The 27653-nt window shown below is 43.1% G+C and overlaps 1 long non-coding RNA gene across 1 annotated transcript; it reads right to left on the minus strand.

Annotated features, from left to right (window-relative positions):
• Positions 1–1853: 1853 nt before the first annotated feature.
• LOC147753663 (uncharacterized) lies at positions 1854–8481 on the minus strand. The gene is made up of 2 exons (XR_015310524.1): positions 6289–8481; positions 1854–3002 (listed from the first exon to the last, which is right to left on the minus strand). It is a non-coding gene; the product is annotated as an uncharacterized LOC147753663 (long non-coding RNA).
• Positions 8482–27653: the final 19172 nt, after the last annotated feature.

Below are 27653 nucleotides of genomic sequence, written 5' to 3' on the forward strand. Positions count from 1 at the left end.
GATCAATGAGATATTGAAGCAAAGGGTACATATACGCGCACATGCATGTATACCGCCAATGTATTACTAGAGCTAATCAAACGACGTACGCACGATTGATTCGAAATAAGGCGCGTTATCATTTCGTGCTAATGTCACCCCAACCCCCTTCGTCATTAGCTCTTACCTTTATAACAAGGGCGGCTTTATGTTAAGACTACTAGCATCGCAGCTGTTTTAATAGCTGAGATGAGTCCTTTGCTTTCCTGCGTCATCCCACGCAACTGTTTCTTCGGATATTTCAAGGTGATCCCCACCCGGAGCCGCTCGATTTCACTATCGGTTCGATCGAAATAAACGGTCGAATCCAGAGAAGAGTCGACCGCCCGAGCGATGAACTTTTCGAAACAGCGACATCGAGGAGCTTCAGCGTGCTTGCCGACCGTCGTGATAACTTCAGTGCTTCGAACAGACGGCTAACGATGCTGTTGTTGTGGCGACGGGCGATGACTATGCTTACAGCCACCGCTGCATAAATTCATTAGATTGCAATCTTTTACGGAGATCAGAGAGCTCAATGACACTTGGCTGTTTATCGTTTGCTAACCGCTAGTTGCTCTTCTTTCATGATAAGTTATAGCAATGACGCCGGCACCAGTGACAACATGCTGCGAGGACAACAACGCAAGTCGCGCACAGAATGATATTCTCCATTTCGTGGTAGCTTCTCGTAACGCAAAGATGCTGGTACTGATAGATGTTCCCAAAATGGCGACTGTTTGCTTCCTCCATTGAGTTTTTCCTAGTAATTTCTGTTCACTCTTCGGTTTCCTCTCCCTCCCTAGAATGTTTTGAACCTCTGACTGCCGGATGACTGGCTACACACTTCCGCTGGTTATCGCCAATGGCCATAACTAAATATGGACAGCGTTCAGCTGACGGATGACCTGAATTAAACGAATGACGAGAGCAACGGAAAATTAATGATTGCGTAATAGGAGGACTCGGAGGCGACTTTGGTGGGAGTGTAAACATAGGAAAGCCATATTGTACAGTCATGTGCGTTCGAAAACAAAGCTTCCAGATGACTAACTCTATCTGGCGGAGGCACGCTAAGACCTAAAACGACAGGATGCTGTAGCTGTTATGTTTCTAGTGGCGGATTTATTAGCGATTCGAAATTTATAGTTACTACGAGCATCACCACTGAAATTAATGGAATTATAACTGTCACGGATCGCAATCTGCCAGCTTCATGTTGACGCATATGGTGCGAGGCCCCCTTTTATGGCATGCACCATCTTTTTGGTGCACCCGGCGTTCCCGAAATAACGTCATTAGCAGCACATTTTGTATTGAATTCTATTTGCCAACGCTTCTTGCAAAAGCGTTGTTCGTCATTTTCCTAGTTTCAAACGCTTTGAACTTGATTGCCCTTCTTAAGTTGTATTCCCATCTTTTCGCTTTGTGCTTTCGGCGCCGGTGCTTCTTTTCTCAAGAAAAGGGACCTCTACGTTTGAGTGCGTTCCTGTTGCGAGGAGGTTGCAGTCCCCATGAAGAAGTGAAATCGATGGAGTAGAATGGCGAGAAAGGTGCAAGCCCACCGTAGAACCTATTATCACTCGTACGGTTGTCGTGTGCCTGGTACCACTTTCATTTGTTCATTTTCTTGATGCTGCCTCAGCTTCGACTTTTGTCTGATTGCTTTGCAGACGTTGCATAGCCTATTGTAGATGCCGCTGTTGCAGGGAAAGTAGCAGGCGGAACAATTGATATGAAAAAAATAGCAAAAATGCTGAAAGAACTGGATTTCATCAAGGAAGTGAGATATTGGAACTGAGGACCTTCAACCTCATTCGATTCACGAACACGCCTTATTATTCCATAGCCGTTTATTCTGCGTTTTCCCACACGCTCCATCTTTCTTTGTTTTCCATCGCATTTAGTATATTTAGACGGCTCGGCACTAATGCTTCCATCCTCTTGCGACCAATGCTTTGTCCTTTGTACGCTAGTGTCTAGTCAGTTACCTGCTGTATTCGTTTGTTTACATCATTTGATGTATGTGTCAATGCGTTTCCGAATAGATAATCGTAACGCGAGCAGCTTTTACTAAACATCACTGACCATTGGTCATAGTCAATGCAAGTCTAGCTAAGTAGTCTCTAAATATACGTATTTGTTTCTCATAGTTGTCTGTTTTTCTGTCGTGTTTTACAGCCAGAATGGTATCTGATTCCTGGACCTCGCCACCGTTACCGTCGGTCCCATCATGCTGGGTCAATGCCGTGGCCGCCATTGTTACAGTAATTCGGAATTGTCGCTGCTCAGATTTCGTGATCAGAAGACATTCGTCGTTCGGGCCGTTTAACCAGCGCAAGTGGGGAGAGGATGTAAACGAAATCTCTATGTGTACCTTGGTGGCCGTGACCGTTTACCGTTTAGCTCGGGCAAAGTGGCCTGACCATGTTGGCTGCGCTGGCTTTGCGTGTCTGACTGTGTGTCTGTGTACGTCTCACGTACATACATAGAGCCTGTGTAAGTATATACGTCTGCCTCACTGTGACTTACTTCTCTTTACCGCTTTCGTTTGTTGGATTTAAGCAAGTTAAACAAGCGGCTCTGACAAATAGGCTACCGCACAGTTACCCGCCTTCGCCCGCTGTCACTAATGCTAGGCGCCTGTACTCTGAGCTGCAACTCCAGCAGCATGCCGGCTGGCTGATCCTCAACAGCCGTACAAGCAACGGTGGCATCTGTAACTGCAGAGCCAGCAGTCTGCGCACGTTCCGAAATTTTGCACACTTATATCTGCTTCTCGATTCCCGCTTCTTTGATCGCTATTCCAGTTCGAGCCATATCCCCGTCAGCTTCTTTTGCCGCTTATTATCCTCCAGGCTCTACTTGAAATCGAAATGTTTTTCGGTTCTCGACAGACCAAATGACGACGGTCGATGGTCGGTGCTCGCCGATCGACTACAGCAGAATCAGGAAAGTGCCAGCGCGGCAACCGCCGAAAATGTCTAGAGGGCAACGTCACAGAAAAAAAATATCGACCTCTATGAGTACAAGGCAGTAATAGCAATATTTTCTAACCTACAACAAATGCGTAAGTAATTAGGGCTAATTTGTGAGAATTATTTTTTCGTTGGCTACTGTTGCTGTTGCGGGAATAAACCATTTATGTGCGTCAACTCTCAGTACTGATCTGGTCTACAACAAACGGCAGCAGCGGGTGAAACCATTTAATGAGATGGGTAGATCTTAGTTTCTTAGGCTCACTCGGCCTATACACCGGTCAGCGCCAGTCCCTCTGGGTTCACAACTTCGTTCGTTAGAAACAGAATTTAGGTTTTGCAAGACGGATTTAACAAACTACAGCAGATAAAGTTGGGAAAAAAGTTGTTGAGCAAGTCGACGGCTTAAGATCCCTTTCGACAGGCTAAAACGATGTTCAACATTGTCAATAACAACAACGCAACTTGGATGTATTTTTTAGAGGGAACCCTTTGCAGTTTGATAACAGCTTGACTTGTTACTTTATCTGATAACACTGGTGGTTTCTATGCGATTGCTTTGCTAAGTCATTGTAAACTTCGGATCTTGCTGTCGGCGAGGTGTGTCGTCCCTGTTTTAGCCCCACATTGTAAAGCGAAAAAGGAGAAGCTAACTAATCACTTCGGGGCGAAAAGAAGTTAGCCCCACTTACTCGCCTCTTCCAGCGGCTCTTCGTCACAGTAGAATGCCCGCACATGAATGCATACACATACACACGCAAGACGGCGTAGAAACCAACAGTTTCAGCATACGCCGAACCGAACAACTTCATTCGGCTTTCGGGTTTTGCTGGCTCTCGTTTCTGCTGAACTGTAGTACGGCTAGATCAGGCACGGAAAACCCACAGCCTAACGAAAGCGGAGGTTCGATTCGTTTGCTATATACCCTTTTCTCAGTTGGTACAACGGAGGCAAAAACAGACAAACGAATGAGAACGAGGTACAAGTGGTGGGTGTCCTTTCAAGGCCGAAGGTTGACAGAGGCAGAAGACCCGTTTATGGCTATCCCTGATACTCTCGTACTTTTGGGCCAGGTCCAGCTCGACCTTGTTTTCAGAAGGCCCTACTTAGTTGTAGCGTTTGTCCTTCCTGTGAACGGCAGAAAAGCGAAGGCTCAGCTCCGCCTGCAGAATCTGCAGCCAATCCGACGAAAGCTAGGGGATACAAAAAGGAAAACAGGACAACACACATGTTCTACTTGCTGGCAGGGCCATACCCGCAATGTCGGCGATTGAGTCCGGCTAGCTCAGCTAGTGGTTGTTGCTGTCTTTGCTGGTTTCCTTTTATTCTGTCTGCGCTATTCTCAAATGCCTGGCTGCGCGTTCATCTAGGCTTTGTAGCAGGTTCTCTGGAGCTTCTACTTCTCGGCATTTGGGTATCGATTCTCTCTTTTTCCCTCTTCCTCTACCTCTCGTTTGCTTTTTTCCCGTCGTGCTATGCACGTCCGACTGCAAACAGGTTCACACGGGTTGATATATACATGTACATGGCATAGACCTACGAGCGCATCCACCGACGCGACGATATACACTCGAGAAGGACCCGGGTGTTTTTTTTTTCGTTTTTAGGAAACCCTTTGCAAACTGCAACGCTAGCAAAGCGACACGACGCATTCAGGACGACAGTAGCCAGAAGCGGAGAAGCGAAGAGCAGCTGCTCAGGCTGACACAGAACGATAAGTAGCTAGATAGGGCAAAGGCAGGGAGGCCTCCGAGAGACGAAGCTGAAAAGAAAAAAAGAAGGGAATAGAGAAAGAAAAGGCCGTCGCTGGAGGAGAAAAAAGACACATCCGCTTGAACGATGTCCAGGATCCAGTCTTAGTAAAATGTAGGATACACTACGACAAAGGGAAAACGATATTTTGAAGGGAAACGGCATTTTGAAGGTAAAACTGAATTGCACGCAGCGGCAGAGACGGACGAGCTAAGCTATCGGTTGCCTGTTACCGCTTCCCGCGGCTGCACCCAAGGCTCATTGGTAGCTCGAAGCAGTTGTCTCCTTTTCCTTTATCGACGGGAAATGCGTGCGGGACAAGGCGACGGCAACGATTGTAGCCTTAAGCGACGCGACACTGGACGTGCCGTTACAGGTACGTGCGTTTATGAGCAGAGAAAAACACACCATAAGTCCTTCGACGTGGAGTACAGAATGATATACCTGGAAACCATATCCACACGTTGAGCTTTCTAACGACCCGGGTTCTAGGCTATTGAATGTTAGAAGCAACTCGTTGAGGAAATCTTCAATCTCCTTTACCTGTCTGTGTGTCCGCTATGAAAAGTAACGGTTTTGATAAAAAGAAACAGTACCCAATATAAAACGTATAAATGAAGGACAACGACAGATCGTACTCGTGCTAGAAGCGTAAGACGGGACGAAACCCAAAGCAAATAGACGTAGACATACAAAACATCGCTTCCGCGATAGTTTTTTTGCAAGTACTGTGTAGTGCAACAAAACGTTCTTCTGAAAAATAATTATTCGTATGATATAAATACACTTGGAGAGCGACGCATTAAGACGTCATATGTTTCAGCTTGACGACGTGTGTGTGATTCGCTATCATCAATGAAAATCGATGACTAAACCCCTATTTGCCTCACTCACGAAGGCTGTCAACAATAAGCCAATCTTTGTGAGTATTATCACACTTGGAGAAAATGCAATATATGAACGAATATCATTTAGATCTGTATACGTTATAATAGCATCTTTATGATAAACGCAGATATCTCACATGAAAAGCTTTTGTCCCATTGAGCATAAATCTATCCACCGCTACGTAAGCCCTGACGGTAGTATTGCTTAGCGTTCAGGCATGACGGCCAAGGTCATTTTCCTGGTCTTTCAGTAAACAAAGGCGTTAGCTAACCAGTGCTATCTGCGTAAGACGATCTAAAATATCGGTATGATTCCATGTAATCGCAAAGCAATCTGCAGAAGGACAAAGACTAACAAATTCGAGCCGCAATCAATGGAGAGATTCTCCTAAGCACCACGATATCAAAAGGTATCCCGCTGGTCTACATGGCGCATTGGATCGCCTTAGGATCTATAGCAAATCTCCACACACGCACACACACACACACACACACACACACACACACACGCGTTAACTACGATCACGGACGGTCAATCGGAATCGGTTGCCAAAAGCGGTAGGTAGCGACAGTAAAAGTGGCATCTCGCTTACGAAAGACGATTGGTTCTCTTAAGAAGTCATTCGTAGCACTGCAGGGACGCTGTTACTTACGATCGTGCTGATGATCCGCAGCCAGAGGTCGTCGTTTTGGCATGCCATTAAATACTATGATTATTCAGGCAGCTAAAAGCGTGACGGACGAGTAGGAAAATCAGGTTAGCCTGGCCAAGAGGCGTTGTTGCCATCTTGTTGTTTTCAAATGGCTTGTTTAAATATTGGTTAAAGTTACGGATCTGCTACTCGCGCGTTAGTTACTTGAAATTCGAAGTTTAAAAAGCCCGCCTTATGTGTGCAGCGAGTGCGCCAACAAGAACAGTTCGATGTGGCTATAGTATCAGTAAAGGCTTATTCTTCAAGCGTGCTTATTATCTGCCGTTCGTTAAATAGACAGTTTAACACCATCTGAGTGTCGATTCAACGCTACCAGCTCGGCAAAGACTAAAGCTAATAGGGATTATCGCAAGGTAACAGCGATATTGGCAAGGATCTTAGTTGGGCCACGACAAATTTAGCCAAAACGACGAAGTCAGCTGTTATCCACGCCTCCGCATATCGTCGTTCGTAGCCATGTTTAGACCCCCCGAACGACGAGAGTGGCTGCGTGTACGCGGTGTTGTCTCCAATGATATTGTACACAACAATGCACGCACTGAATTGTTACATTGCTCAATACCGGCCAAAATAACCACTGTCCTACTAGTTCAAGGCCAGTCTAATCCTGCTCTATAAAACGTGAATAGTCGTAGTCTTTAACTAATCAAATAAATAACTGTTGTTGTTGTTGCAAAAGATTACCTCAGGTGGTATAAAGCGAAATGTGTTTGTACCCACGAAGTGGCCAATTGAAGCCTATTTTGTCTGACCAACTTAGATGTTTCTCATGCAATTTTCGAATGGCAGTATATTTGAGTCGGACAAAAGCAAACTTCAATAATCCATTTTGTTGTAAAGTGTCATTCTTGCCAGTGGCGAAATCTGTCTGTAATTGTAACGTCACAGGCTCCCAGTGAAGAGGCTTTGGAAAGTCGACGCGTCGGTCGCGTAGATTATTGATCTCTACTATTCAAGGCTTGATGGAGATCGGGTTTGTGTAGGAAGACCAAGCACCCGTAGCAGTAGCAGCGAAGCATCTTAGCACAACAGGGGTTCGCGACAAATGACTTGACAGCTCGTTGTGATATTGTTGTTTTTCTATATATATCACGTGCCCGTTTCCTCAACACTAGTGCTCTCAAAGCACCCATATGCTATTCGTAGCCAAACGCACAAGTGTGACCTGTGTTGCTTGTTACGTACTACACGTTTCGCGTTCTTCCTGCTCACAATTTCGACTGCGGTCGTTGTTACAGCTAACCAGCGAGTCGCTCTGTGTACCTGTCGAACATCTTGTGGATGCACCGGTTAACATCGGCGAAGGTGTGACATCTTCTGTCGTCCTGCTTGCCTGAACCTTCTCAAACACTTTGCACGACTGTGCTACGAGCCACAGTGCGCTAAGGGAACAGTAACGAACCTTTAGGCACGTTGCCCGTATGCGATACTCTAGCCGGTGATGATACTCTCATAGGGTGTAGCCAGTATCGACAACGATACCATTGTTACTACGAGAATTGCAACGTGGTTGTAGCTGGCTATTTATTACCGTCATACACCTAACAGATCTTCCTTGAGCCGTACGCGTCAAAGTATGGCTTTGAATCAGTTGTCGTGTATATATAATATAGCTAGACCCAAGCCGACTTGCCATCTTAATCACGTACGTACACTGATAATGTTACTGTTATTTGATTATTTCTTATTGGTGATCTGCAAGTGTGACATCGTATTTGGCTTAGGGTAGAGAAGATCACCGATTATTGACAAGACAACTCAGTACTTTACGGCAAGAAAGTGCCCAGAGCTATTAATACGTGCCACAGGTACAGATGATAGATATCCGTGTAGCGTCCCAGTCGAAGAGCAAAATGTAATTCGGATACCTCAGCTCTAAAGGACCCAAGTGGGACAAAGTTTATAGGGAGAAAGACACTCGTAACCTTCAATGTAAAAGGCTAGCTAGGGCTTATTGCTAGCGATTGAAGGGCGTTTCAAATGCAGGACCTTGCTTGTATAATTCGAAAGGTTACACTTCGCAAAAGTAGATCAATATGGCTAAATAGCATTTCTGAATAACTGTTATCGTAGGAAGGATCGCCCACATTAGTTTCAAACTGTATTGGCCTTGCAGCCTTTCGAGAAATTTATAGATACGTGCATTCGAGGCTTTAACTTATATATATATATATACATCTTTACATCAGTTTCAAGCAGTAATCTGTTTCGCCGTTCCTGAGCAATTCGTATATAGTAAACGATGTCATTGCCTTTTACTGTGGTTGGCATGCGATCGAGCTTTCCCTCCACTATCCTTTTTCTCATATAACTATAATAGATCTACCATTATATGATTTTCTTTAGAGAAGTAATTAACGGACGACGACGATTAGGACGGATCACAAAAAAAGGGGATATTTTTTCATACGGGACAGCGTTCAAAATTTAGCGGCTTATCAGCTTAATGTTATCTGCGTTTTTTTTTTTTTTTAATATTGCAGATTCGTTCGCCGTTCTTTATTTCACTATTATAAGATAGTCACATACGCAGGCATAATAGAATCCTTTGTGTTTTTCGTTTCTCCACACTTACGGTCGAATACTTTGGTACGATCGCATAGGTTCGTGTCTGTGTATCTGTCCACTGATTCGTCTGCGGTCATATGTTCGTAAGGCTGTTTTGTGGCCCGTAGATCTTGACTTTTTTGTTCTTGAGCCATACGCAGCACAAACAGTAGCAGATCTATGAGACGCTGCATGAACTGGTGCTGCCGCTTCTGCTAAAGGGTGAATCGAACTCACCGTACTTACGACGCTTGACTTGTACCATCCGGCGGTCGAAGCGACGTCCACGAAGAAGCCGAAGTGGCCCTTGCTTCATCTCGATTCCGTTGATCTTGTCGGTGATCATGATGCCTCGAGAAGAAAAAGAAGAATACCACAGAAGAGTCACGACAGCCAGTATTGCAGGTCAAGCAAGATAAACAATTCGCATGAGGCCACTTTATATCTAAGAACATCAACAACAACAACAACAACAACAACAACAACGCCAAGAATGGCAACGACACGCATTACACATTGGACCACCTATTGACAAAATGGAAACAGCGAAAAATAACGCACTACCGTTATAAACCTTCACGCTCAAATAAAGAGTGATAGGGGTTATCTGTTTAGCATATATTTATAGTCGCGTCTGTAACAGGCCTATATATATATATGTATATATATATATAGCTACACGTACATGCATAGAAGACTTCGCACTTGTACAACTACGTATTTCTAATGGCAAAATCGATGAACGAGGATTCATCGATGTGTCAAACAAGAAGTCCATCCTGTCACGAAATGTAATACGTGTGCATCGATTCGGGGTCTACATAAACACCATAATGCCCCTACGCGGAACCTAATAGTAATTTTGAGCAATAAACTTCCATCCCACGCAATTGGGCAGCGTTTAGACAAGAACAACAAGCATATGCGTCCGACAGACTATTCAAATGGTAACTATTCTTTTCGATGTTTCAAGAGGTTGAAAATGCTCTGACGAAGTGAGTAAAGGTCCGACTGAAAAACCTTGCAGATAAATACGATACGATACGCTATTATTCAAAGGGCAATTTGGCACACTAACAGCAAGAAAGGGGTTCCCGTATATGTGTGTCACAGAACAGCGGTCTGTATGTGCAATTCGATATTATTATTATAATACGTCTTTATACAGTTTGTCTTGTATCAAATGCACAGTTTTTGATGGTGACCTTTCGAGCCAGTTCTCGGTTAGTGTGCATGTTAATACATACATCATCCTTGTGCCAAAACACCATGTGCTGCCACTGTCGTTCTAGGTCAAATGACGCCAACACCGAACGACGACAGGCTAGTTGCCCCGAAACCTAGATTCTCGCTTGTTACGATTGTGCGCTTAGCTTAGTTTGATTTGCCCTCGGGCAAAGGTCGGTTATAATGGCGATGTTTGTAGAGTGCGATTGTCACGAAGAGGTTAGACAAAGCTTCATAGGTGCTTCTGCTATACAACTGTCGAAGCAGTATTGTGCAGTAGACGCCATTCAAATTAGGTTTGTCCTTAGAAACTGAAAGATTGGAATGTCAGGCAGAAGCTCACCATGTAGGTCGTACATAGCGTGAAACTTTGCCTTCCTTTAGAGCTGCCGATTACGTCCGCTCAAATCTCTCTACTTAGACATCCTGGTCGCGAAAAAGAGAGAGCCAATTACGGTGAATTTATTGCAAAGAGGCAGAAACCGTGAATTTTTATGCGAGCAGCTGTTAAGCAGGCCACGAAGCCGGCCACGAATGCGGTTCAGTTATACATTTTACTAACGGCTGATGCAAGAATTCGGAGACAATTTCAACAAAAACCAGTCTTCTCCGACGTTTATAATGTGCTCTGCTGCCAGCTTAGGTCTGTCAGACCACCCAATTCAATCCTGCTTGGACCACAGCTAACTCGGGTGAATCGGGAAAATCGACAACGACGACGCCTTTGCTCATGGTAACGCCGGAATATGCCTCGGCTGAATAATATCTTTTTTTCTTTAACTGGGCGCGATAATTGCAAATAGCTATTGAACGCTCCTATTCGCTGGATGGTGTCAGAAGCTATACTAGCGTCAAGTACGCTTCGAAATCAGCGACGCACCGCAGACGTATCTGATTCTACGACTAGCCGATGCTGCAGGCTTCTAGCCATTCTGTTGCTGTGGCATTTACGCTGAGTTACTGCTGGTTATAGACTATGTTCATCAGCCACTGGTTATGTTCCTAACTAGCGTTTTCTGTCCATGTTTTCCATGGAGCTCTATTAATTCTCCCGCTGTCTCGTCTCTGTGTGCCCAACTCCGCGTGATCCCCTTCTGCAAATGACGCGAAAGCTACACATTTCAACTACTTACTAGCCGTCTAGCAGTAGCGATTGCTAGAAAACGAATTACATGGCTTTGGAAGGCATCCATGGCGCATCCGTCACACCAACATATCTCCCCATACGTGTGAACGGGTCTAACGCACAGCATCAATGAACTGGATCTGGCCACGTCTTTACCGGCTATTCTCTTCATTATATTCGCTTGATTACATGCAACGTAACAGAAGCACAATAATAATCCAAGTAAGCCAGGACACGACGATAGAACCAGCTGATTCGAAATAATCAGCTCTTTTTCGTCGGTCTAAAATTCTGCTTTTCCCTACGCATTATTTTGCAGTGAAACTATGAAAGGATGGACAAGAGAAGCGCGACGGATCTTGGCTTTGTCAGGCGTAAATGAGACACATGTCTTCCGTTCAGGCTCTACCCGGCAATAGTACGTCTGATTCCGCGAGCCCCTTTATGAGTACTGACCCGATCACGAAAAAATTGACAAGCACAGCTTTGCTTCTTACTCTGATTAGCTTCACTAGTCGCGCTGCAAGAGCATCGTGCCTGCTATCGACTGCGCTCATCGCATTTAATGTTAGGAAAGAACGCTTTCAATTAGAATTATTTCATTGTTAAGGAACTGGTTGCGAATAGCAAGAACGAAATGAGGGAATAAAAGGCCTTTAGTTCGCACTAGCCCTCAGGGGGCAGATGGGCACAGACAGAGACAGGGGGGAAGCCATTAAAATATCGAACAAAAAAATTCTATGGAAATCAAACGTAGTCGAAGGCAACGAGAGATTGAAGCTTATCATGTCCAGACCCGTACTATGTAATTATTGTATTAATAGTATATTTATGTCGACATCTGTTACGACATGTGTGCGATAAAATGAAGGAGATAAATAGCGCTAGTCTTATTAAATACAAGAAGAATATCATGATTAGGAATGGCGAGCCCAAGTAGTAATCTAGTCGTCATATTATGAGGCTTTTATTTGGTACGTAAATAAAGCAACCAAATGATCAGATGTTTGGTAGCTTATCTGCATCAAGCGTGACTGTATTTGCTGATGTTGATGTCCTATTTAACCGGCATATAGCAGGGGCCATTACAAAAGGCACCTACAGAACGTGTTTTTATTTTCCGAATCATCAAAACGCATTGAATTTTCCAGAGTTTTTTTTTGTGTCCGAGCTTCGAATCACAGCGAAGGGTTTCCTTTCCCTGAAAAAACTTCATTTCCCTGAAAAATATTCAAATACAGCTTACACAGCACTGCCGCTCAGCGAACTTCAACGGACTATCAGCGAATAAGAATATGGAGCAATCGATCCGCGTTCGCCTGTCGACTGCCCCGAGCGGAATAAAACGTGAGCCTCTCAGACGTAAGAAACGTGTTTGCACTCTGGATTTAACAAGCACCATAAAATAAATGAATCAAAAATACAGTAGACAGTTTCTGTCAACACTGTCCATAAGAAAAGAACACCAACGATAGTAAGATAAATAAGTCGTTGACAGTCGGTTATCACTCCAATGGGACACTTTGGTTAACTAGCTCGATGAAATTGTCGGCTACGTTTCTGTAATAAAATAGATCGATATTTGATGGGGAAACAAGTTGATGTTAGAAGGCAGCAAACAGGAACAGCAGTAAAGAACCAGTCTATCGACAGCCGATTTCAACAATGTCAATTATCACAATTCCTACAATGTGAGCATTTGTAGTATAGCCTCTCATCAGCGACGGAAATATAATAAATAATAAATTAAGTCGTCTTGATTATCAGCATTAGCAGGTCAGCGTAGGACCGCTAAGGATCGTCAACAAGACGAGCTTTACTATAGGGATAAATGATTTAAAGGCGTATTAAGTAAAAATTATCAAGGGCTACAATGTTTACGTAGAAAGCGTATACAACAATGTAACGCTACGAAGCAGCTTCACTTAGTAGCAGATATTTCCGTAGGATTTTTGAATGAAACATGGCCCTACTCCTAACGTCACCGTACCTATTATTGACAAATAGAGAATCCGTGTTTCGTAAAAACTGTTATATCGCATTCAAGGACGTACCATCGTAACGCGTGCACCTTCAACTGACGATCATTTGAAAATCATTCGGTCAGGAACTCAATTGCCTAAGCCTAGATGTATGTACAAGTGCCTGTAATGGCTGTTCGTTTTATGAACATGTGACAAATATGACGAAGAAGAAACGACTTCAATGTAAATGTGTGTTTGTAACAAACAGCTTTCAAATTCCTACGAACTACAATTCCAGTCTGAGCTATGTATATGCATATAATTACTTATAAACGTTACTGTATTGCGATCAAATGTCTATAATAAGACCTTTGCTAGAAGGACGAGGGCCTGTAATAGATATTGTAGGGAATAAAGTCAATAGGGGAAATAGATATTTCTATTCTGCCCAATCGTACGGTAAACCCAGATCTGTGTGAAAAGCGTTTGCACGGTTTGCACGAAATTGTTATTCAATTTGATTTCCTGTTGCTACTGCAGAAAGTACAATTATGGCTCGTTATGCCGTAAATGTTTCGACCGATACGACGACGACGACGACGTTATTGTTAAGAGACAATATTGACTTTAATCATTGGATTTTTTTCCGAACAGAGGTCTGAGCGCCAAATACGAAATACTGGATCATTTAATAGAATTTTCAGTGGGTTTGAGGCCGTAGTCTAAACGAATTTGACCTCTGTGAGACAGCAGGCTAACTTAACTTAAAGCTACAAATATGCTGAATAAACAAGAGGACTTAATGTCATAGTTAATTCGAATTGGCAATTTAATGAGAAAAAAGCAAAGCCGATCGATATAATGTATCTGAAAATGTAATGGTTTAATTTTAACGGGAACTGACCGTTTCGAGGAAAATTTCTGTAGCTTCTTGGTACGGGCCAAGCGGATCCGTCAGGATGGAATGATTTATCCACCAGTAAACCATGTTCAAATCGGATGTAATGCTGCCTCGTAAGTTTATCGAAATCAGCTTTATATACGAAGTCTCGTTCGATGTGCTTCTTCTCGTTTTTATACATTCGTATGCCTTTAATAGGCCCGATTACAAAATAAAAAGAGTTGGGCACAGAATCTACTACACAAGAGCCTTGTTCTTGGATTCCGACATCTAACAGTCGGGTGGATATATTATCCATTAGGGATTCCGGATTGGTATAGGAGAGAATGTCTTCTGTTTTCTTCTTTAGGCCAAGGAAGCTTCCCTTTTTGTACCTTGTGCCTGGCTCGCATGAATTGTTCTACCAAACCTAATGTTTTGCGAATGGGAAGTTCAAAAATAGACTCTTCCATTTGAGCAAATTGGAAATAATTCCTCTGCTTTCGTGAACCATATGTAGTGGTCTTGTACTCGCATGAGACTTCTTAATAAGTAGCACTCAACTCCTGGGAATACGAATTAGCGTTCATAACAATGTTATTTTTCGGTTAATGTTTGTTGATCTCACCGATCTAGCTCTATTCAGACATGAGCAATTTCGTCGTAACTAACATGCATGAGTGAGTATAAGGCTGTATAGATCTTCGTTTCAGGGTAACAAAGTCGAAATGGCCAATTTACAATAACATTGTGCGCTGCGTACGATGACTGATTTACGTTAACCGGAAGAGAAGAAAATATCGACTAAACGTTTCAAGACATTTCCGATATCGTTGTTTCTTTTACGATTGTACACTTTTGTCTACTTGCAAAATACATGCTACATTAACAACCACCAGCATCGCCTTGCGCAACTAACACATTACGAAGAGTTTCCTTCAGGCACGCATCCTCAATGTGAGAGGCATTTTCTTCAAAAAACAAAAAGACTGTACCATTTAAGTCAGATCTCTGCCATAAACATAAAAAGCATCAATGTGTGGCTTCAAACGTCGCAGGCTTTTGGGAACCTCCCTGCTGCTGCTTTCGCCGCTGGCGCTGCCGTTGATACCATTAGTAGTATATCGTACACGAATGTATTCCGACGCGTGTTACTTCAATGAAGTGACATGTACGTCTCTGGTTGGCCGGCCCACTAACCGGCACAAACCATTTCTCTAGCGGAAGAACGACAATGCATCATATTTTTCTCTTACTGCCCTTATCCCTCTTCCCTCTTAAATGCATCACAATATTTAACACGTTCGCATTTTCTGCCTACCAATTTAAACGTCAAATACTTGTCAGGTACAAAAAGAAGTTACGCTTAGCAGCAGCACTACACGCCAATATACATAATGGCGTTAACGTCGTAAACGTTGCCGCTAACTCGCAATCGAAAAAGCCCCAGCCCCTCTCACCCCTACTCCCCCCCTCCCCGGTTTGTCCACGCCGCAGTAGGCCTATTTGGTAATATACATCGGCTAATCGGAAGCTCGGTCTGCTTTTGCCTTGATTCTGTGCTGGCGGCTGGTTCGAATCCAGCACTGTATAACTGGGGAACATCCACGACACCTACAGTCGTAATATATGGCGGGTAGCAAAGATACGGTAAAGAATCGAGCGGAAGAAAAACACTTAGACTAAGTTAGCTCGGAGCTGCGAGTGGATGACACCGAAAACTAACCGCTTCCATGACGAACGAGTTAAACGGAGCTATCAGTCAATAGCTGGCATACTCCATCGATCACGAATCAGTCCGTTGACCGGTAAAGCTTCGCCTATGTTGATGCACCTTGACTCGATCCTGGACTCGCGGTGACCATGCTATAACTATTACTGTTTCTCTGTTTTGTCTTTTTTTCATCGTGTACGCGCTAGCGAGCCCGATGACAATGTTATCAGTCGCTGACGCCGGCGATCGATGGCACGTTTCGATTTTGTTCGAAAACATTCAAAGTTATGGATGGTTGTCCGCCATGATTTTTACGTCGATTTGTACGTTTTCATAGGATAAACGCGTCTAGTGTTTCTGCAAGTAGTCGCACAACGGCTACATTATGTCAGCTTGTATGTTTAGACTCACTCGTATGTAAATACGGGTATATGATATAGTATTTTAAAAATTGAAATAGTGCGTCACATCAAAATGGAACTATGTGCTTCTTGGACGATTTGCAGGATTCCGATAACAACGATGACACTTCAGTGTGGGGTAGCTATTTTGACGTTCGCCTTTATGGAAGAGCGCAAGTGAGGGCAAGATAGCTCAAGTATGTTACGATGGCTGACGTTGACAATTGACCTATCGTTTAGTAAATACAAACAATCTTCCTGTTGAGACATTAGCGATTACAGGAACAATGTTACCAACGCTTAGAAACGAAGAAATAGGTTTTCGTTGTTGTAACCTCATACCAATTATTAGTTCGACATAATCACTATAAGAATAAGACATACAAAAAGCAATCAAATCCTCGATTGTTCTACGAGCTAACGTGTCAAACAGACCTCGTACTAGTGCTCCGCACGTGCAATAGCTCTTTTAGGTCTTGAGGATTTTTTTTAAAATGTATTACTCGTTTACCAATGAACGGCCCGTTGGGTGTTGCATTGAGTTTAAACATCCAACCATCCCCCCTGAAACATTTACAAGATTTAGCAACGAATCTATTTTGATATCATTGTGGTCTATATATCTATATAACTTGCATGAAAAATCGATCGTCGCTAGCGTCGTGAACTTTTTTTTTTCGCTATGAAAAGGTTCGTGGCAAAGTTCTGCCCTAGGTAAATTTTACTTTCAAAAAGCAACGGACTAATATGCGTTATTATAATATAATAATAATAAGCACGAAAGGATTGCCTAATCTCCGACTCGCTTTTCAAAATAAAAGTCGATACTTTACATGCCTCGGTGTATCTGGTACTCTAGCAAATCACGTGTCAAGATCGTTAAATCCAATGGATGTACGTTCTTTGGTTTGACGGTTGATTGAACAACCCGTCCAATTTCTGGTTTCCGTATATGGCAAGAACTACATCGAATTCGCAGTAATTGCCAAAGTACATTTATTTGCTGCACAAATTTCATGTTTTCTTTTTCAAATCAGTCAATTCGATAATAAAAACCTGCAAAAATCACGACAGCGCTCAATTTCATCTATCTTGGGATGTTTTTTTATCACCTGGTACCCTTGTGATTTTTATACCGACATGTACATGTATGCGTGTGTGTTTATACACATGTAAAACCTGCAACAGCTTTGATCAGTCATAAACTGTGTTCGTGTATCACCGAAGTTCTATATTATTTTCTATATCGTACATTGAAACTTTCAAGTTCCGTGCGACGACAAAATTCACAATTTATTATCGAATATCTACGCATATCAACCAGCGGGCTAATTGAAAAAGCTTATATTCATCCTTATATTGATTTGATCTGTTATAGTCCCGCAGGCCTTGTTCTTCGCATAGACCGTATGGGGACCCATTTTGCAGTGGCACAACAAGAGGTCAAATAGAATAAAACACATTTAAGCAAAGGGAACAGACGATGATGGCATTTCATATATTCACAACTCTGTTCTGGCATCAGTCCCGTAAACTACAGCACTGACATGTTATCCCTATTTGTTTTGCCGTCTGCTCGGCCGCTTATAAGGCCCGTTGGTGGCCGAAGCCTTCTTCGCGCCATCTGCACCCTTTCTGCCTCTTCTTTGCTCCGGAAGATATCGTTCCTCGCTTTAGCGTCTTCAATATGGAGCGCATCCAAAAAGAACACCGAACAGGAGATACTGCTGTTTTTACACTCACTTCTTCGCGGCGCGACGCCAACAAAACCGTAGAGAAACAGTGACAACAACAACTAAAACCACCAAAAAAGCTGATGCAGGCTGCGACGCGCGTATTCGGCTTTACAGAACATAAAAACTCCATTGAGAACGCGAAGCGGCGAACGGCGGAAGGTGGCGCGTCACTTAGAGACCGAACAGTAACGGAAAATGACGTCTTTCTCCTAAAACCTCGTGCTCTAATTCTCTATCCTTCACGGCTGCTCTATCTGATACCTTTTTCGGCTGCGGTCCATTGGCTTCGCGTACGCATTCGTATTTTCTCTACATACGAACACAACAGCTCGCCGGTCGTCATCGCCATTGGCACGGCCGCCAGCGTTAAGAATGCGCATGCTGCACGCTCACATCGAACAGGATTGTTGAATCGCTACAACTGTATACATACAAGCAATGGTCGTGCGTGTATGTATGTATATATATCCATATAAAGCAGATGGAAAACGCTTCTAGCAACACCGTAGACGAACAACCGCTTGGGGTCGCTGGTGATAGTGTGGGTATCTGTTTTCAATCCTAGAAAGTGTCAGTGTCACAAGGTATCACTGTGCGCGTGGAGAAATACCGTTGTTGGCGATACTATCACCGGCATCATCACTACCACAAGTTACTGACTACCGACTAGAGCGAGCAGAGAAAAGGTACGCCACTGAAGACTATGCGCGGTTTCTGGAAGACAGAAAACGCAGGGAAACGGCCTGAAGAAGGGCGTGTGGAATAGCGTAGATCGGATTGTAACAGTACAATAGCTTAGTAGATAATATCACGAAGAATGTATGTGTTGCCGTTAGTGTCGATTTTACAGTTGCACTCGGAACGCTGTTACCATCGACCAATGGATGGAGTTAATTGAATGAGTGGTTAACAGTTTCGCTAGAGTTCCATTATTACCGCACATATTTCTATATATATTGCAATAACATATTATATGACAGAGATATCTGGTACAGTATGTTAATCTAATGGTACGAATCTTGGATGTCGAGTTCGAACAATAGCCGCCATAATAGCGCCACTAGAGATAAGACCAGGTGACTAAATGTTAATGGACACACTCTGTGGAAATGGCAACTAACGCTACTTTGTTTACCGATCACGCCTCACCACGCTGATTGATTCATTCTACAATTTTAGATTTGATAAAATGCTTCCGTTATTTTTTTATTCGATTTTAAGTTGTGTATGTTTCCTGAATCTGCGTTGTGTCCTAAAATCTGGATCGAAAAAATTCGCAGCCTTTAGGAAGTTAGCTAAAAATATAAGAAGAGCTTTTTGGTAAAAAAAAAAAAAAACCCTAATTCAATTTTAATAGACGCTGCTTCGTTCGCCAAGATAAAAACCCGAAGACCAGTTTGTATTATTTAGTACTTACGGCAAGAAGAAGATTAATGAACTTTATATTTGTCCTTGATCTAGAAGGAGTCGATTTTTTCATTTTGGTGAAGCTTGGCCTAAAGCCTACGCGCCTTAATATAAACCGCAACCAAAAACCTTGCATATAGACTAAAATAAATTGAATATATTTTTAATAATCGTTTTTTAGTGCTATTTTTTCTACTAACGTTGTGTTTATTCGTCATACACCTGATACACATATTGTAGCCATGACTTTTTCCGCATAAGATCTCAGTGACGCTCCATTGAGTTAGAGACACTCGGATTGAGCAAAATTTTTCTTACCGTTTATAGCCTAGGTCGTCGGGCGTCGACTATCTTGTTGCTTTTTCTGCGACTATTCTGTGGATGGAATGGGTAAGGTGGCGTAAGTATTTCACTTATCTACAAATGTAGCTACTTTTCTTTGTAACTGTTTGATGCATCGCTGCCCTACGAGATTTATCGGTTGCCGATTGCGTGCATATACAGTAGCAACGAAAACAGACTGATGAAACAGGCCGCTACAGGATCGTTTCAGCGTACGAGATACGGCTGCCAAGATAACGCTAACTAGATGAACTATGAGATGAAAAGATATAGGCAAAAACGCAGCCTTGATAGTTTTTTTTCTCTCCGAATTGTGTTTTTCTTTGATTCGTCAGTATTGCTTGGCCAGTTTGACGATAGGAACTTTGGGGGGAGCGACTTAATAGTTGGAAGCCTCAGTTGTTGGTGACCGATCGCAGATCACGCTTCATCAACAGAAGAACTGACTGAGGAGCGAAGGACTAAACGAATACAACTTGAAGAAGCTAGACAATAGCAGGGAGCTAGCCGATGCTTGCGCGCAACCTACTGCCAGCCACTTTGGGACCACACGCGAGGACTTCCTTTTGTTTCGTGCTTGGCTAAACCAACAAACAGATTGAGATAAACAGCAACGCCAGCAGCCGTAGCGGTAGTGAACATTGGGCAACTGCGAAACAAAAATGCCACCATCACCATGACTTCCTCTGAGACACTCCGTGGCTCCAGCAGATAGCTGAGGCAGATAGAGGCGAACACCAAACCTGAGCATTACGTCGTGGCCAAGTGAAATGACGAAAGCAGACGACGGCCTCTAGATAACGGTCGAGAAGAGCAAACGTCTATTGAGGGTCATCATTCTATGTACACATTGATATTGTCACTACCTTGTATGATTGTTGACACGATTAAAATAAACTCTTTACGTTGGGTCGCTGTATTTGCATGTTGCCGCTGAAGCTCTATTTCCTCGTTTCAGAGTATTTACTGTAAGAAGGCGCTTCTTCCCTGCTGGCTGTCAACGCAATTTCACTCGACGTCCTTCCGCCATCCGAATTTTCAATGAGAAATTCATCTGTAGGTTATAATAAGACATTGACAATAGGGCGGGCGAACAGCTGAAGTAGCGAGCAACGCCTCCTATAACAACTGTTTGAATCTGGTTAAGCTGAACGATGACCCCTGCAATGATTTCACAACGGTATAATCGAAAAAAAAAAGAGATGACAAAAGTCGCGCCTTGTTAAATAAAGCAAATAAATTTTGCACCTGGAAGATATCAAAAATAATACAACTAGGGAACAGGTACGAGTCTTGAACGATATATATAAATACTGCTCATGCTCGTGTTTGAGACACGACTTTTCTGGATGTTAGTGGCACCTCGTCTGTTTGGCTGTTTCGGATTTCGATCAGGCAGAATGGTTAGACCTTTAATTTTATTCTTCACTTATGACATAGCACCAGTTGAAAAAGAAGAAGATCAAGGACTAGTAGGGCCACTATGGAAGACCATGTCAAGGCTATCCAAGGACTGAATGGTGGAATTATACGACTGTGGAGACTATACTCGTCTGATACATCTGAATCATAGAAGACTGCCGTTGTTCAAAAGGCGTGTAACCTACCGAGTGCGTTTAGTAGAGATTACGCTGTGAGAATTCGGTGAGTTTGAATCCAACACCCCACTACACATATTCAGTCCAACTACGTCTCACTTAAACAAACAACAGCCTTTATAGTTGACAGTTACCTAGATGTGGACAATTTGGAAGTTCGTCGCGTGCCAAGTTTACTAGAGCCTCTAACAGCAATCCTAATAACACTTGACACAAAGCTCAGACATCTTTAAATGTTAATCCGTCAATGAACAGCTCTCTAAAGGCAAAGTTCACTAACCTTTCAAAGACTACAAATGAATTTAGATACCCCGAACAAACATCCCTGGGCTGTGGCTGGTTATAACTAAGGTTCGCAAGCCATTGACAGGTGTACCTCCCAATATAAATACTTTTTCTAGTCTTCAAGACCTTTTCGACTTACATCACACGTGTGTTCGCCTGGTATCGGTGGTGGACTATACAGTCGTATTTAATAGTTACAGCTGATCCCCTCGAGTTAGACACTGTCTTCGCTTAATGCAGCATTTGATCTTTAATATTATGGCAGCTAGGAACCTTGAGCTGTCGTTGAAAACAAAAGAACTATCTGGCTATAATTATCCGTAAGCTAATTATATTTTCGATTATAATTTTGAAAAAAAAATTAATTTCGACATTCATACAAAAGCCTTCATATGTTTAGCCGATATTGTCGCATAACCAAAGCTTTATCTATGGCAATTTAACGAAAACCGCTATGTCAAGTGATGATATCAAGTTTTCATGATCATTAACTCCCCCAACACTTGTCTAGTGCCTTTGACTACTATCTGAGATTATTTTGTAGCTGTTGCAAGAAGCTGGTCGTTGATTGCAATGGTCAGCTGACGTAATATCGATCGATGGGGTTTCTTGCCGTCAACGTCGTATTACGACGACGAAGCGAAAAGATCTACGCTAAATAGGAAGAAAAGACACATTGTGTTTGCTCGTATTTTGTCGAATCTAACGAAATCTCTACAGTGGAAAACCTGATGTTTTCTGGGTTCCTTTAAAGGGAAGTGAGCCTCCTTTAGAGTGAGTTTAAAATGTTCTTACCGTACTTGTCAGTGTTCAGGCTTATTGCTAACTTGGGTGCCTTCGCCTGCCAATCTTAACGTGCTTTACTATGTCTCATTTATCGGTGTCAGGCCGAATCTAGCTACGGATGACGTGATCCCCTGGATTGGTTCCATGCCGGAGCTGACACAAACGTATTGAGCGAAATAATTGTCCGTACCGGATTCCCAGCGACACTTATGCGACCGGTTTCGTATCTGACGCTGCTTTTTTTAAACGCAAATTATAGTCCATAATATAAAATATAGTTATATAAGAAATACTCATAAATAAGTTGTTACAGCCCACGGTCATCTATGACGTATAAGTGTATACGTTGTTAACTCACTTAATTTTCCCCATCGATTTTAAGCCATTCTTATCGACGCTTTCAGGGCTATACTAGAATAGTTAAGCTACTTAAACTATATGATACTCAAAAGGCGCATTTCCAATGCCCCGCTAAAGAGTTGATATATTGTAACATCGTAACAGGTGTTTCTAAGGGCATAACTTCTTTATTCTCGCTTACTAAAGACGGACATTCAAGATAGTTTGGGCGGTATAAGCTGTTCATGAACGCTAAGTTGATCGCTGCGGTGCTAGAACAGATAAAGTCTGATAAATCTTTCGACTGGCTCATCCAACAGGCATACATTCATTGTCTATTCCGCCGTCTAACGTACATTATAGGTAATACCTAGTCAGAAGCTAAGCCGTTCGTATGCCCTGCTATGCACACTTCCGCTGTCTTTGCATACAGTTATTATAAAAATCTCTTGTGCGTTTTAACAGTAACAACAATCAACTAACAGCCGGCTGGCTGCTAACGACACATCGACTGGGGAGGGGGGCGAGGGCAAACTCCACAGCTCCCTACTTAGCAAAGGCAAACAATCATAAATACACAAACAATAACATCAGAGCGAATACCGCCTTCGAATGGGGATAAAGCGGCACCCGGATGGGGGTTGAAGTGAGGCATGTTATGCTAATTAATGTGAGCCCTCCAACGAACTCTGCCTATGGCACCAGTAACAGCTAGATGTTGGATTGGTCGTATTTGATTATTGTTTTTGTAATTTTGCTCACTTTTCATCCTTTGCTACTGTTCATAATTACGATGATTCGGTGGCAATAGACGAAGTGGGTACTATGGCGATTTTGGTTTCGATAAAGGGCCTAATCCATTGGTGTTGACCGTCCTAACCAATCGTGAAGTTCCTACTGAGGTTCTGGTCTGAGCGCCGAGCAAATTATGCAGGCGAACAGCGTAACTAAGCGGACGTGGGTTTTGACAAGTAAAAAAAAAAACTCTTGTTACTGTCGAAAGCTGGAGAAGATCGTGAGACAAGAATGATAACGACAACTCGCTGAGTAGAAACACAGCACTTACGCAAGCGGGTATTTAAGGTAGCTTTTGATTAGCGTTAATTTGGTATGTACGAGGCTGATTTGATGGTCATCTTATTAGTACTTCCCTATTTCTAGCTATTTCATTGGGATCTATAGTATTTGGATATGTGCCGACAGCCGGTAGGCAATTAGCTCATAATTGATGTTATTGCAAGATCTACAAATTATCATGTAGTAGTTCAACTACATGCTCCAATCAGCAGAGGTGTATTTTCGTCACATTCCGAACTAGCTGGCTATGTGGCACAGACGCATGTATAAATCTGAATATCGGACCTCTGGTACGTAACAAAAAAATCATACACACATCGAATTTTAAAGGTTAGAAAAAGACCTGTCGTACAGTATCCTTTGCAGCTTTATATGCACTTTCACTTTAAATATGGTAGAGAAGCGCCTCGCTCCGACCATTGATGCCGTCTTTCTTATAATAGTTGGCTTGAAACACGACCTAGGTATACCTTTAGAACTCGAACCGCCTTCAAAATTGATCAGTACTCATAACCGTCCAGTGCGTATGTGCACATATATGTAGTATGGCACATCATGGTCATCCACGACCATATCGTCCCCCACATTCTTTTTTCTAGCAAGCGCTTCCTCTCTGCATACGTACGTTGTACACGCATAGATGTGAACGACAATAGGCAAACGAAGACTGCACACGAAGCAAACAATAAACAACAACAACGGTACGAACACCAAAAACAAGATTCAATACTGTCGGCTGTAGTAGCCTTGTCGTTGCAGTAGTACACGATCATTCGACGAGAGGCACAACCGACCGTTTGGGCTCATCCGCGTTCTTGTTGACCACCTCATGTTGTCTGCATTGTCACACTCGCTTAGCTGCGGTGGTTCAGGCCCGACCGACGATCGGCCAGTTCGCCTGCCTAGTCGATTCAGGGGGGTCATCTTCCTTTTGTAATCACTTATCCTATAATAGATAGGTATTATTGCTGCTTGTTGTCGCTTGAATTTCATTGTACTTTACTATACCGGGTAGTCGATTGTATATCTTTTTGCTGGCAACAGACCACAGAAATGAGGGAGACGACATCGAGCGTGCAGAAGAGTGCCCCATAAAAGAGTGAGACAGGCAGAGAGAGAGAGAGAGAGAGAGAGAGAATAACGAAAAAAAGCTTCGGCCGGTGAGAGAAACTTGCAGCAGAATACGCAGCGCACAATGCGACGTCCTACCTATCGCAGAGGTCGTCGCGGAGCAACAGAGGTTGGTCGACATGATGCGAAAATGAAAAGAGCGAGGAAAAAAGCTCCGCCAGACACGAACACAAGATGCCGGTGAGTCGAGTCGCTGCTGAGTTCGGTTCTCACCACTCGTGAACTCGACCGGCGCCTCCGTTGAGCCACTAACTCAATCAACAGTTTCGGTAGCAACAGCCGCATAGAACCAATTGAGCGGCGTTGAAAAGCGGCGTTGTTCATCGCGCTCATTCGGACCCCGATCATTTCTCGTACTTTCGTCACCCATCGTAAGCGGTGATCGTAGCAAAGGCTGGCAGACGCCGGCACAACGAGTGCCGAACCATCAACGGAGTAGACCCGATGCGGCCAAAAGAACAGCCGTCAGCAAGCGTTTCCACGACAGACAATAATCGCGCAAATAGAAGCTGTTCTTCGCCAGAGCGGAGTCGTGGTCCTCACCAGGCAGCAAAAAATGGCGCATATAACATGAAAAATCAGGGGAAAAGATGGGGTGGAGAAAAATGAAAACTGGCTTTCTTTTTTACATTTTCGTTTTCCGTCTGGGCCTTCGTCTTAGTGATTTCCCTTTGTAGGAGCGGCTCCGACTGGTCACCAACGTGTACTGCCAACTGATTAAAATCGCTAACGTTTACTACCGTGAGGGTCCCATAATTAACGCCAATGTGTTAACAGAAAAAATGCTGCTCGAAGTTGTATGTAACGCGTTATTTCGTCCTGAGGCCAGGCAACTCAAACGTATCTCAACGGCTTTTGTAACGATTAAATAGTAAGCAAAACCCTCGACTGGAAGTGTAGAAGCAGAATGTATAAAGGTACCCCATTGTAGCTACTATATATGCGTATCTAATTAGATTGTACTTTATCCGCGCGCTGAGGTGACGATAGCAATGAGCACAAATTGCGAATACCCGACTCAATAAACACAGAGCGATGGAAATGGCGAATGTTTGGATTTCTCGTCAAACCAAAGAATCAGCTCTTCCAGAAAATGCTCAATTTAATCATAATACTAAACACTACTACACTTACAGATTTCGCAGATATGTTATGACAAACCTTCAAACAATTAAAAAATATAAACAATCCGGATATGTTTGCTTGACGCCACCCGATACCTAATCTTTGAGCTATATAAGGTCAGCGCCAAAATGGGCCCTTTCGCTTTCCAACAGTAATGCATATGGTATTGTACTGTTATCTTAGCCAGCTTACGATGGCAATCTATCATTTCGTTTTTATCTGTCAGAAGTAAATTATGCAAATCTCAGATTTGGCATAGCAGACGGCACGGTACGTTCCGTCGTATACAATTAGTATAGCTGTTTCCTCCAAATTCGATAGCAGTCGAGTTCAACCTAGTTCTCGGGGCAGAATAGTTTCTCCTGTTTTTGTCATGCCCACATGCTGTGTACGCCCACACAATCTGGGTGTCGGCACGAAATAGCTGGTAGAACGAACATAAGGAACGGTTATCAGGGGGCCTAGATCTCAGCCTCGTTTATGCCGACTGAAATCAGGAGAAGTAGTCATAGGGTAACACTAGCACTAGTGGTTATATTACCATTTGATGTAAGAGCGGAAATGTCCAGTTGCTGATTGCTACCAGGCCGTGCGCAGCGGAGCGACGAAATTCGACATAGTGGGCCCTTACCTCGTATATGAGATAGGATAAGGAGGCTAGGTTGAAAAAAGCTTTTAAAGTTCACTAAATGAACAGACCCCATCGAGGTTTCGCAAGAGCCATACATATCGTTGCCAGCCAGTAATCACTGCTTATTATCGCGTCAAGTGGAATGATAACAATATTGTGCTGTCTAGGCTTGAAGCAGAGTCATCAATAATACCTGTTTTAATATAAATCTACCACAGGAAGTATGACAGATGCTGGATAAAGTTTAATGGGTTTACGAAATAGATCTGCAAGTAATCTTACCCTATAATTCGGATATTTGCAAAGTAACAGTAATTAAAAAATAACAAAGTAACAATAACGATCTTTACTATCACAGTGATTCACACAGTTAATAAATGAAATACGCATATAGGTTGCTGAGATCATCTTTTTTGTTGTTTAAAGGCATATTGGTCACACAGTTTGTGGGGAAGCAATGACTGTTGACGTTTTTGAAACGACGTCGTCAGAACACTCGTCCCGAATTGTAGCCCACTACCACTAATTATAGCGTCACTGTTCGTGTCTGTGTTATTGATTAGTAGGTCGATTATGGCTATTAGGAAAACATTTACGAAGTCGTGCATATTTTTTCTTATCGTATTTAAACGCTGCGCTTGGAAAAGGTTTCTGTTTTTATTGTTCGGGCATCGTCCCAGACTAGACTCTATTTATAATAATATATAGGGCATCTTTTAGCGCGCCCAGCTGCTCATGTGAGCATTATCTGGAAAAGCGTCACGAACTTTAGGGACGACGCCAGGTTGATCCCTATATCATTCTGTAGCAATACTCCGCACGCTGGTCTGTAACGCCCCTGCCACCTTGATCGGCGGCTTTTCAGCTGGTGTTCTTGCTGGCTCGTTCGCCCTCACGTGCGATCGGCATAGGCTTGTGATAACAGAGACAAACGCCTACCGATTTAGTCCCATATATCTGTCAGTTACCGCTCTTTGTATGCACGCAGT

Source organism: Varroa jacobsoni, unplaced genomic scaffold (genome assembly GCF_002532875.2).
Source record: "Varroa jacobsoni isolate VJ856 unplaced genomic scaffold, vjacob_1.0 scaffold_317, whole genome shotgun sequence".
In the NCBI taxonomy this organism is placed as follows: domain Eukaryota; kingdom Metazoa; phylum Arthropoda; class Arachnida; order Mesostigmata; family Varroidae; genus Varroa; species Varroa jacobsoni.